The sequence below is a fragment of the Mesocricetus auratus genome, unplaced genomic scaffold (assembly GCF_017639785.1).
Source record: "Mesocricetus auratus isolate SY011 unplaced genomic scaffold, BCM_Maur_2.0 Super-Scaffold_100015, whole genome shotgun sequence".
NCBI lineage: Eukaryota > Metazoa > Chordata > Mammalia > Rodentia > Cricetidae > Mesocricetus > Mesocricetus auratus.
In genome coordinates, this window is record NW_024429198.1 from 61923599 (window position 1) to 61936667 (window position 13069).

General features: G+C 48.4%; 1 long non-coding RNA gene across 1 annotated transcript; it reads right to left on the reverse strand.

Moving 5' to 3' along the window:
• Positions 1 to 577: 577 nt before the first annotated feature.
• LOC121144379 lies at positions 578 to 12858 on the reverse strand. Its single transcript, XR_005881735.1, has 3 exons — positions 12140 to 12858; positions 11861 to 11940; positions 578 to 3594 (listed from the first exon to the last, which is right to left on the reverse strand). It is a non-coding gene; the product is annotated as an uncharacterized LOC121144379 (long non-coding RNA).
• Between the last annotated feature and the right edge of the window lie 211 nt (positions 12859 to 13069).

Below are 13069 nucleotides of genomic sequence, written 5' to 3' on the forward strand. Positions count from 1 at the left end.
TTATTACTTAGATTATTTGTAGATGCCCATTAAAAAGGACATATCCATTAAATATTTCCCAAAAACTTCTGAAAATCACTCAAAGATTGTAAACTATACTGTGTCCAAATAACTTTTGAAAATTATTTGAAGTCTGTGAGCAGTCTTTCCCAATCTAACCTGTAGAGCTCTCACTAGCTGACAAGGCCTACCTCCAATTGTCACGTCTGCTGCGCAGCCTGTGTCCGAGAACGTGCGGAGGGTGTCGGGGATTGACAACACAGAGACTCGTTTAACGATATAAAGAAAACTTTAAACAGGCTCCAAAAAGGTTTAAGAAAACCTCCTAAGAAAAGCTCCCACCAGAGAAGCTTCTGCTCTCTCCTCTACCCTGGCTGGTTCTGCTCTGACCCAGAGGTGGATGCGTGTGGGTTTTGAAGGTGCGGTTAGTCTTTGGACAAGGTCGAGGTCAGGGCAGTTTCCGTGGGAAGGCCTTCTCCAGGAACTTATTGTATCGTTTTTAGTAAACATGTTTTTACTAAACATTGTCTTACAGCTGCCTACTCCCAGGCAGAAGGGGAAGTGGCCAGGAACTTATTGTATCGTTTTTAGTAAACATGTTTTTACTAAACATTGTCTTACAGCTGCCTACTCCCAGGCAGAAGGGGAAGTGGGTCTCTGCTCAAGGTCTGGTGTTCCCACACCTTACCCTCCGTAGATGCCATAGGCTGGCACATATGGCCAACGTAGCCAAGGATTTTTCACAGGGGCAGAACTTTGCTTTGTGACTTGGGTTTGCATCTCAGTTGCCTAGAAGGTGCCAGTTCCTGGCTTTGGTCTCCAGCACTACATAAATTGCCACCGACAGCCACGCTCAGTCTGTGAATAGCAACTCAGAGTCTAAAATGTGAATGTTTAGCAGGGGAGGCTAGGGGCCCAAAGAGCCTGCAAGACACTCTAAGGACTGAGACAGCCTCTTGCCCTGAGCTTTTATTAGGAACAACTATATGTGAAGATCCTATACAATCATCAGAGGAAGGCTCTGCTGAATAGATCACCACAGAGAGCAAACAAGGAAGTGCCATGGAAAAATATGCAGGAAGGTGACCAGCCACTGCATCGTAAGAAATGCCATATTCAAATACACGGGAATATAACAAGCCACTGCACCTTAAAATACTATATTCAAATACAAGGGAATGTGGCCAGCCACTGCATCGTAAGAAATGCCATATTCAAGCTCTCTGAGGTGGAGACATGTGTGTAACAGATCACTCCCTTCCATCCTTAGGGTGCCAAGGTTCAGAATGCTCTTAGATACAGAATATTTTTGCTTTTGTTTTATTCAGACAAGGCTGGCCTCAACAATAAACCAGGTGTTAGCATATGCATGGAACCCCAGTACTTGAGGGCAGACACAAAGAATCAGAAATGCAGTATGATCCTTGGATAACTAACAACTTTAAGGTGCACAGACTCCAACTTAATAGAGTATAACAAAAATTTAAAAAAAAAGACTTTTTCCTTTGTTCTGGACTCACTCAAAACTAGCAGCATTTTTTAGTACTCAACCCACCCAAATGAAGAGAATGTTGCCATGACAACCCACTGACCTTCTTGCTTCCCCAAAAGAGGAACTAGATGCATTTCCTGGGCCTTCCCGTTAGAAGGGACTCCACAATACTGAAATCTGTTTTCCACTCTGTAGCACATTAATGTTTTAACCATGTGTCTGGAATCCTTGTTCCTTCTTATAAACACAGCCCAGCTAGCTACCATCAATGTAGTGGAGGGAATGCAATGATGCCCTTTGGAGGAGAAAGGGGGGGTCAGATTTCCTGTAAATTAGCCCGTGAGAGGCAGCTGGTTTTCTCTTGGGCAGGACACAGAGGTGTAACACCGGCCTTGACAGTAGGAACGAAGTGCTTCTGGCGGCCATTACTCGTGGGCAAAGAGAGGAGAGGGAGGTACTTACTGGCTGATCATTATGAAGCAGGTATTGGACTATGTGTAAATTTCCCCAAGCCACAGAAACAGTTGTGACATGGCAGCTATAACTGGAGACACTGCCTGGTTAAGTTGAGCATAATCTATTGTCATTCTTCAAGATCAAGCACCTTGCATGTATAAAATGAAAACACTTAACGGGGGTGTGATAGACTCATCAGTCTTGCATCCCCACATTTTCCATCCAAGGGATGAGAAATTAACGTTGGTTTCAAGACAGGGTTTCTCTGTGGTGGTTTACTATTTTTTTTTAGGTCAAAACAATCACTGGTTTCCTCTTGGTCTTGCTACTATACTTGTCCTCACTGTAGTGGTCAGAAGGCTGATGAGTGTTCTTCTGTTTGCAAGTATGTGTCCAATCATGTCTTCCACATCTGGGCATTGTAATCAGTGTTCTATACAGGAACAGAGCTGACAGAATGAATGGGGTCTAGGGTGCACTGAGGTAAGCCTTCTAAAGGGATGGCCAATGAGCTGATTTGTTAGAGTGACTTGCAGGATGTGGTCCAGGAAATCCCACAAAGGCCATGAATCCAGTGGTTGTTCAGTCCATGAGGCTACACTTCTCCGTAGTCCAATCTAAGGCTGAAGCCTAGGAGGGTTCCTGGAGCTCTGCTGGTCTTCATTGGAGCCACGAAGAAGCTGGAGTTAACACTGGCCACGGCAACAGGGGAGATGAAGGGGAGTGAAGGTAAGAAGAAGAAAAAGCAAAGATTCATCCTTCTATGTCCTTTTGTGTGGGCTGTCTCCAGAAGGTACAGCCCAGAGGTAGGGTGTTTTCTTGCTCCAAATAATCTGATTAGGACAGTCCCTCACAAGACCGGAGTCTAGGGTTTTAGTCAATTCCAGATGTAGCCAAGTTAGCAACCAAGGTTATTCATCACATTGGAGAAGCAGCACGGTTCTGGGGACTGACGGGGCTCCTCAAGGATTGAGCACGCCACTGACTACCTTCCTCTAAAAGCCCTACTCTGACTAGAGACACAGTGAGATTTCGGTCTTCCTGGGGTCAGTTCAGCGTCTGTGTCAAAGGTCCTGAGTGTTCAGTTCCCTTTGCCCACTGCACGTTCACCTTGGGAAGTGGCCATTGCTCTCTGAAGAGATCTTGAAGGGAGATTTTGGTGGTGTAGTACAGCATGTCCTTTATGGGAACTGGTCTCTACTTCACTCAAATCAGCGAGACTCCTGGGCCTGGACCTGATCCTGATACAATAGCTAACACTGACGGTCAACGTGCCAGGATCTCGAAACATCTTGGGGACTAACACTGACGGTCAACATGCCAGGATCTAGAGACATCTTGGGGATCAGTCTGTGGACACGTCTATGAGAAGGTTTGTAGATCGGGCTAGTTGAAGTGGAAGACACACCCCAAACGTGGGGGTGGTACCATGCCCTGGGTGGGGCCACACTGGCATCCATCTCTTTCTGCTTCCCAACTGCGGATTCAGTGTGACCAGACCTCTCACACGTCTGCCACCACACCTGCCGTGGTGATGGAACATTTCTGACGTAGGGTTTCTATTGCTGTGGTGAAACACCGTGGTAAAAAGCAGCTCGGGGAGGAGAGTGTGTGTTTCACTCACACTCACAGGTGACCGTCCATCCCTGAGAAAAGTCAGGACAGGAGGTCAGGCAGAGCAGGAGCCTGGAGGAAGCAGAGGCCATGGAGGATGCTGCTTCTGACTTGCTCTTCCTAGTTTACTCAGCTTGCTGTGTTTTTAGCTCCCAGGGCCAACAGTCAGGGGCGACTTCACCCACATCAAATATTAACCAGAAAAACACACCATCCTAGGTGAGGTAACCCAGGCTCAGAACACGGTGTGTACTCACTCGTAAGTGGATACTAGACATTGAGCAAAGGATAGCCAGCCTATAGTCCATAACCCCAGAGAAGCTAGGTAACAAAGAGGACCATAAGAGAGACATACATGGATCCCCTGGGAAGGGGAGATAGACTAGTTCTCCTGAGAAAATTGGGATTGTGTGTGTTTGGGGGTGGGTGGAGAAATCAGGGCAAAAGGAGGGGAGAAAGGAGGGGTAGGAAAGTGGGGGGGATGGGATGGTCAAGATGGGGAAAGGGCAGAGAGGGAGAGCAAGGAAAGATGTCTTGATTGAGGGAGTCATTATGGGGCTAGCAAGAAGCTTGGCACTAGGGAAATTGCCAGGAATGCACAAGGGTGATCCTGGCTGAGACTCTAAGCAATAGTGGAAAGGGTGCCTGAACTGGCCTTCCCCTGCGATCAGACTGGTGACTACCTTAATTGTCACCGTAAACCTTCCATCCAGCAACTGATGGGAGCAGATAAAGACATCCACAGCTAACCACCGGGCTGAGTCCAGCAGAAGAGAGTGTCCTTTCCAGGTGCCTCAGTTTGTTCTCAGCCTTTCCCAGGGCTGATTTCTGCTTCCAGGCGGCTGGTCTGGTCCGACAGTCTTTGCAGCTTGGCTTGTGAGAGTCTGCTTTGCAGCCTGGCTTTGCTTCGTCTGGTGTGGGGCCTAGTGAGTCTGGTCAGTGTCAGGGAGTTGCTGAAGCTATTTTTAGTTGTTTACCTCCTTGCTTAACCAGCTCCTCTGCAGGATGGAATGCTTTAATCTCAGAGGGAACCGTTGTACAACAGCCCTCTATATGAGTTTCACTTCTGCTTCAACAGTGCACACACACGTGTGCTTTAGTGCTATCTGTGTAAAACATAGGAGCCACAAGTAAAACAACACACAACATTCGTCTTTCTGGTACTGGTGTAATTCACTCCACGTGCTTATCTCTGGTTAAGTCCATTTTCCTATACAAGGCATAGAACTCTAAGATGCAGGCACTTTCTGAATAGCGTTTCAGTCGTTCAAGAGTTAAGTCCAACCATCAGCCTTCCGTACATCAAAGGAAGAAACAGCTCTACAGAGTGAAGAGAAGCTCCCTATCTGTATGTCTGAGAGATGAGTATCTACAACACACACACAAAACTGCACATGCCATCTTTCTTGAAGCTAGCAAACGTCGAGTATAATGAAAAGGAAATGAAATTTTATTTGGTAGAATTCTGTGTATTGCTACATGTAAATATCTGGTTCTTTCTGAAAATCTGAAGTTGTCAGATGCTCACACTCGTCATAAAACAATGTGGATGTAAAGAAGACTCTCTCTCTCTCTCTCTCTCTCTGTCTCTGTCTCTCTGTCTGTCTGTCTCTGTCTCTCTCTCCCCCCTCCCTCCCTCTGTCTCTCTGTCTCTCCCTCTCTCCCTCCCTCTCTTTCTGTCTCTCCCTCTCTCTGTCTCTCTCTCTGTCTGTCTCTGTCTCTCTCTCTCCCCCTCTCCCTCTCTCCCTCTGTCTCTCTCTTCTCTCTCCCCTCCCTCCCTCTCTCTCTCTCTCTCTCTCCCCCTGTGTCTCTCTGTCCGTATCCATGTATGGACAGATGGAGAAGTGGCTGAGACTGTGTAGCCTGTGCCTCCGTCCTCATTGTCACTGAATTCCAAGTGTGTGCCGCCATGCCTGGATTTTTGGCGGAATCTTGGGGGCTGAGCATAGATCCTCATGGTTGTGTGGCGTGTGTTTTACTCACTGATCAGCACTGCAGCCTGTGATCATGCTTTCGCTGAAGGTTTTTCTTTATGTTTGGCGTTTTGAAGTGAGGGCTGGGGAACAAATGGGCAGCTCTCTGCTCATGATGGCACTGGGACACACACAGAGGCCGATTCATCCAGGTGTTCGGGGATGAAGATGTCTTGACTCATGAAGGACGCTATGGCAGGGTTTTCCCCAGAGGAAGAAAAGTGTTTCATAAAGAATCAGTTTTCACTATTTGCATGATCACTGAAGTTTGAAATGCAGCACGAAACAGGCCAAATACACCTTGTGTTCAACTCCAGCAGGGCTGTCGCCCACGTGAATGCCCAGTTGCACATCCAAAAGCAGAACTGGGGGTTCTCTCTGCACTACACGGCAGCTCCAACCATAAGGGTGTTTTCAGGCTTAGCACTGTGAGCATTTCCCTTTCTTACACATGCTTCTCTTCTTAGTGACTTTATTCTGTCCTGCGTCTTAGACACAACCGTGTCGTGTCAACTTGCAAGCGTTTTCTGTTCCTCTGGGGCACCTTCTCTATCACAGGTGCACACGGGCACCGCTGAGTTTCCGTGTCAGCCCGGATTTAGTAGACCTTAATCCACAGGCCTCAATTCCACCCCTGTCATCTCATTAGCTGGCAGATGCTGGTTAACAACCTGTTTGGGAGGTGAGAGAGTTGGTACCCATTTCACAAACACATGGAATCGCGTGTAGCGCCAGCAAATGGGGCTCCCTGTGGGTACCGGGAGTGGGGAATTACCTGCGGTATGACTCTTCCTTTCTGCATGCCCTTCACGATGTCCTCGTCTGACTCCAAGCTGGCCGCCAGGTGACTTGCTTTGAGTCAAGCCACACTTAGGAAGTGGTGTACGACTTCTGAGCCCGGACCCCGGGAGATTTCATGGCTTCTGCTCTGATTCTTTTGGACTCTTCTTGGGGGAACACCACACAAAAAGGCTTCAGATAGTGAGATACTGCGAGCCACAGGGGCTGATTTTCCCACATGAGATTCTCTGCACCTCACCAAGTGGTCCACGCCTGTGACGACGACCGGAGGAGGCATGGAGACTCTGGTGACTGTCTGTACCTAGCCACGCCCCTCAGTACTGCCGCCACACACGCGTGCTGAATCAGACCAGCAGAAGATCGCCAACAAGGCCTTACCTGGACAGCTGATCACAGAACTCTGAATAAATGAGTTATTAGTAACTTTCCTTGTTGTCGAGGGGAAAATACTTGACCAAAGAAACATAAAGAAGCAAAGATTTGTTCTGGTACCCAACGGATGAAACCCATCACGGTGGGTGTGGCCTCGCGGGTGTGGAGTACCTGGTCACGCTGTGTTCACTGAAGGCAGGAAGTACAGAGAAATGGGTGGTCACGCTCAGCTCACTTTTCCCGTTTTATGCGGTCTGGGGACTCCAGCGCAAGGGATAGCACAGCCCATGTCGCAGCCTAATCCAGAAAAGCCCCTCACAGGCATGCAGGAACCATCACTGACCGGATGACAGCTGTGTCCGCTGAGTTGACAGTGGAGATGAACCTGCACGGCTGCTAAGCTGGAGACAGTTTGTTACTGCGGGGGACGACACTGCAGTTTGGGAAAGCCGAGCTGGACTTGCTCTCCGGGTGTCTGGTAGGCAGCGCGCAGGTTCGGGGTCAGGGACTTAGAAAGTGCTTTCCTTTAATAGGACTGTGGGACTGGTGCTGTACCCATTTTTCTTCGAAAGGAAGCTTTGTCTCATTAGTTTACTTTGTCTTAATTTATTTTGTATTGCTGTGATAAAACCCCTGGCCAAAACTGATTGAGGGAAGAAAGGGTTTATTTTAGACTAGAACTTAAAGTCCGTCGTGACAGAAAGCTAGGGAAGGAACATACATCATAACGTGATTCTTCCTGCCAGCCTGGTCCCAGAGCCCCGTCAACCCCAAATAACACACAGAGACTCTATTAGTTACAATGCTGTCAGCCAGTGTCCAGGGCTTCTCATTGGACAGTTCTATGTTAAGTATTAACCCATGACTACTAATATGTATTTCTATAAGGATGTATCTTTCTGAGGACAGCATCCTGACGTGTCCTTTCCTCCTGGGGAGACCACATGGCGACTCCTTACTCTTGACTACATTTCCCAAAATCCTCCTCGACTCCTAGTCCCACCTATCTTGCTTCTCCATTGACCAACAGTGTTTTATTTACACGACAGAAGGACTTCCCCCATCAATACATACACATGTGCATGCATGTACATGTGTATACACTGAATTTCAGTCACTTTTTAACCCACACTGATCTCTCACCTCTTTCCTGATGAAACCGTCCCAGCAAGTTTCCATGCCACACCCCCGTCCTCTCCCTGTGACCCACTGAATTGAGTTAGGGAGCTTGCGTGAGAACGGGGGGGGGACAGTTATTTACTGGAGTGTAGGTAGCCTACCCGTGGCCGCGTTTGTAAAACGATTCCCTGTGCCAGCCACCATTACTGCCGGTGCTCTCAAGGAGGCCCATGGGAAGCCTTTCCTAAGGACGACACCTCAGTCCCCAGATGTTTCTCATGGCGTGCGCACACACTAAACAAGCGAATGAAACAACTTTTCAAAGACAGGAAAAGAAAGACAGCGCTCCATGCCCAGGAAGGCGAAGTACAGGCTACAAAGATGGAGCCTTATGGCGGAGACGAGGGCTCTGACCGTGGCCTGTGGCTCTGCACCGTTTCTGGGGGGCTCTGTTGGTGCTGTGGCTCGACCTGTAATCTATGCTCTGTCCAGCCATGAGCAGGAACCCGCCTTCCAAGAGCTGCCTTTGTCTGGTGTTCTGCTGCAGCAATGAAAGGAGCACCTGGTACTCTGGAGAAGGAAACCTGTGTCTCAGCATTTGGGGCTGACATGGATTGGAAGTTCAGGTGGAAGTTCTCTTGTGTCTTTGTTTGAGTTTCAATTGCTGTGACAAAACACCACGACCAAAAGCAAGTTGGGGAAGACAGGGTTTTTCTGGCTCATACTTCCACATTCTAATCCACCACTGAAGGAAGTCAGAACAGGAACGCAAGCAGGGCAGGAACCTTGGGGCAGGGGCTGATGCAGAGGCCATGGAGGGGAGCTGCTCACTGGCTTGCTCCTCTTGGCTTGCTCAGCCTGCTTTCTTATAGGACCACCAGCTCAGGGATGACAACACCCACAATGGGCTGCCCCTCTGCACCAATCACTAATTCAGAAAATGCCCTACAAGCTGGGTCTCATGGAGGCATTTTCTCAATTGAGGTTCCCTCCTTTCGGATAACTCTAGCTTGTGTCAAGTTGACATAATTGAGGAGTCTAAAATGGCCAAGAGACACTTGAGAAAGTGCTCAACATCCTTAGCCATCAGGGAAATGCAAATCAAAACAACTCTGAGATACCATCTCACTCCTGTCAGAATGGCTAAAATCCAAAACACCAATGACAGTTTATGCTGGAGAGGATGTGGAGAAAGGGGAACACTCTTCCACTGCTGGTGGGAGTGCCAACTTGTACAGCCACTATGGAAATCAATATGGAGATTCCTCAGGAAAATGGGCCTGAGTCTACCACAAGACCCAGCAATTCCACTCTTAGGCATATACCCAAAAGATGCCCATTAACACAACAAGGATGTCTGTTCCACTATGTTCATAGCAGCATTGTATGTAATAGCTAGATCCTGGAAGCAACCTAGACGCCCCACAACTGAAGAGTGGATAGAGAAAATGTGGTACATTTACACAATGAAGTACTACTCATCGGAAAAAAACAATGGAATCTTGAAATTTGCAGGCAAATGGATGGCACTAGAAGAAACCACCCTGAGCAAGGTAACCCAGTCACAAAAAGACAAGCATGGTATGTACTGACTCATATATGGATTTTAGATATGGATCAGGGGAGTGCCAGCCTACAATCCCAGTGCCAGTGAGTCTGGGAAACAGGGAGGTTCCCAAGAGAGATGCATGATACCCCAGAGAAGTGGAATGAAGCAAGATCTCCTGAGCAGTTTGGGAACATAGTGGGGAGGGGAGAGGGAACCAAGAAAAAGAGAGGGGGATAAGAGGAGGGGAGGAGAAAGCATGGGGGAGCAGGAAGGTTGAGTTGGAGTAAGAATAGAGGAGAGCAGGATGAGAGATACCATAATAGATTGAGTCATTATAGGCTTGAGGAGAGAGCTGACACTAGTGAGATCTCCAGAGATGTACAAGGATAACACCAACTGGCAAACTAAACAATAGTAGAGAGACTACACTAATAGCCCCTCCTTGATGATAGGGTTGATGACTACACTATATGCCATCCAAGAACCTTCATCCAGGGACTGATGGAAGCAGAGACAGATACCCACAGCTGAACACTGAACTGAACTCCTAGAACCCAGTGACAGAGATGGAGGAGTGATGAGCAAAGGGGTCAAGACCATGATGATGAAACCCACAAAGACAGCTGACTGGACAAAGGGGAGCTCTTGAATCCCAGACTGATGGCTGAGAGGCCAACAGGGGACTGATCCAGACTCCATGAATATAGTGCCAGGGAGGAGGCCACAGAAATCACCGGGGCCTTGGGTATGAGATCAGTGTTAACCATGGTGTATGAATGAGCTTTGGGAGCCCATTCCACATGGAGGGATGCTCTCTCAGCCTGGACACATGGGGAAGGGCCTAGGTCCTGCCCAGGATGAAATGACAGACTTTAGAGATTCCCCCCAAGGAGGGCCTTACCCTCCCTGGGGAATGATGTAGGGACTGGTTGGGGGGCTGGTGGAGGGACAAGGGAGGAGGGGTGGGAGAGGGAGCTGGGATTGACATGTGAAGCATGCATGTTTCTAATTTAAATAAAAACATATATTGAGAAAAAAAAACTACCTGGCACACCTTGGTTTCTGAGATGCCATATTGGGCATCCTGTTTTTATCTCCCCTTTGGGATTCTAGACAAGTTTCTTTTGTCCCAGAGGGGATACTTGTGCATGTGGGTCAGTGGTTCTAAACCTGTGACACTTTTGGGGGCCAAACAACCTTTCACAGGGCACACAGACATTTACATTGTGACTTGTACAGTAGCAAAATTACAGTTATATTTTTTGTTGTGTAGCAACAAGGATAATCTTATGGTAGGGGTCACCACAACCTCAGGAGCTGTATTAAAGGGTCAAAGCATTAGGAGCCACTGATCTATGTGATCACAAAGAGCTTGACTGGTTTTACGTAGGTTTTAGTGACAAAGGAGCAGTCCTTGTTCAAACCTAGAACGTTCATTTTGACCTCTTGCCTCGAGGGTTGTAGTGATGGCTTTAAGTGGCGCCTAGTGGCTGATACAGGTTCAAGTGAATTCTTTGTCCTGCCACCATCTGATAGATGGGCTTCCAATAAGGCGACTCACACCTGCCCAAGAGCAAGCCAGTTACGAAGTCTGGTTCAGCAGGGAAAGGCTCCCCAGGCTCCACTGCTAGCTGAGGGTCTACTGGCACTTAATAGATGGACACTGGGGAAGAGAGAGTCAGTTTTCTTTGGGAGATGGCTATTGGCAGGTTGTTCATGCGCCTATGGGTGACTCAACACCCATTGGTATAATTGGACTCAACAGGTGTGGTGAGTTTTAATGAAAATGGCCCTCATGGGCTCCTATGTTTGGATGCTTGGTGGCAGTTGGTGGAGCTGTTTGGGAAGGATTAGGAGGTGTGGCCTTGCTGGAAGAGGTGTGGCCTTCTTGGAGGAAGTGTGTCTCAGAAGCCCACACCATTTCATGTAACCGTCTCTTTCTGCTTTGTGGTTGTTGTTTCAACACATAAACTCTCGGAGATTGCTCTAGTACCATGCCTGTTGCCAAGCTACCCACCATCATGGTGGTAGTCTTCACTCTGAACCTGTAAGCAATCCCCCCAATAAACTCCTTTTTTAAAAACATAAGTTGTCTTGGTCATGATGTCTCTTTACACCACCACAAAAGTAACTACAGCAATAGGTTTTTCAAAACAGAAAAGGGCATGAAGTTGGGGGTGAGACATGTTGGGGGAGCCCAGAGGGGACAGGAGGGAGGAAGTCAGCTGTAGATATGATTAGGATATGTATACATGCGTAAGCACCTTCAAAGAATAAAACAGTAAGGTGTATTTGGGCCTGAATAACTTCCTCTGTGTCTTTCCAGAACATCCCTTCTAACCCATCTTCAGCATTTGGCACACTTGTGCTCTGACATAGATAACGCTGCCACCCCTGGTTTTAGTTAGGATTTCTATTGCTGGGGAGAGACACTATGACCATGGCGACCTTTAAAAAGGATAACACTTCATTTGGTTGACTTACAGTTTCACAGGCTTGGCCTATTACCATCACGGTGAGAAGCATGGCTCTGGAGGAGTAAGCTGAGCGTCCTACATGTCTCTCTGCAGGCAACAGGAAGTGAACTGTCACACTGGGCTTGGCTTGAGCATAAGTGAGACCCCCCCACACCCACCTCCACAGTGACACACTTCCTCCAACAAGGCCACACCTCCTAGTAGTGCCACTCCCTATGGGCCACGCATTCGAACACATGCGTCTATGCCGATTCACACCACCACACCTCCCAAGGACTCTTAGTACCTGTGAGACCGACTGTGTTCAAGATCCCCAAGATGGAGGCCCAGGCCTTGGTTCCTTGCAGTCTCCTGCTTCAGCCCAGCCTGAGTCACTCCCAAGCATGCCTCATATGATGGTTGATTTTAATGTCAACTTGCCATTAACTGGGACCACCTGAGCAGGGAGTCTTCCTTGCCTTAATTGATCTATGAAGAGCCTTCTCAACGTGGGCAGTGTCTTCCTGTGGCAGCCTGGACAAGAGGTCGTAGCAGAAGGAGGACTATTCGCTGCTTGCTTACGTGGCTTCCTTGGCTTTCCTTCTTGTCCCTGAGTCGATTTATCCTGTTGCAACTGCTGGTTCCTTTGGTGATACCAGAGCCAGCATTTCCAGGCTCCTAATGACTGTGGTCCAGGGCTCTCCAGGAAACATCCAGGTGTTTGGTGCCCGATTGGAACTGCCGAGGCACTCAGCCTCCTAGACTGGGCAACCACTGCCCTCCTGCCAGTGTGAGGCGGATCCTGGAGTGAGGAGGAGCCGTGAGGTGTCAGAGCTGGAGGCGCGATTTCTGAGTCCAGCCCGCCTCAGGACGGTTCTCCTGATTTAACACTACGTAGTCAGCATGGTAAGTCTCTGATTTGCAAATGTTTGCAGATCTCTTCCTGGCACCAAGCCAACTGAAACCCTGTTGGCCCTAAGGTATTCCGACGCTCTGGTGAGAAAATGTCCAGGAAAAGGGATAGAAAACAATTGAGCCTCTTAAGCAAGACAAACACGACAGGAGTTCTTTCCAAGGAGATGAAGTTCTCCTCTGGGAGTTACACAGTGCTTGGCTCTGAGCCCTGACCCACAGCCCCGCCTCCTGGAGAAGCTGAAATCCATCCACACCTCCCTTAGATGAATACTGTGGAATCCAACCCCAGCAATGGGATCATGGGAGTGGAGCGTGAGCATTC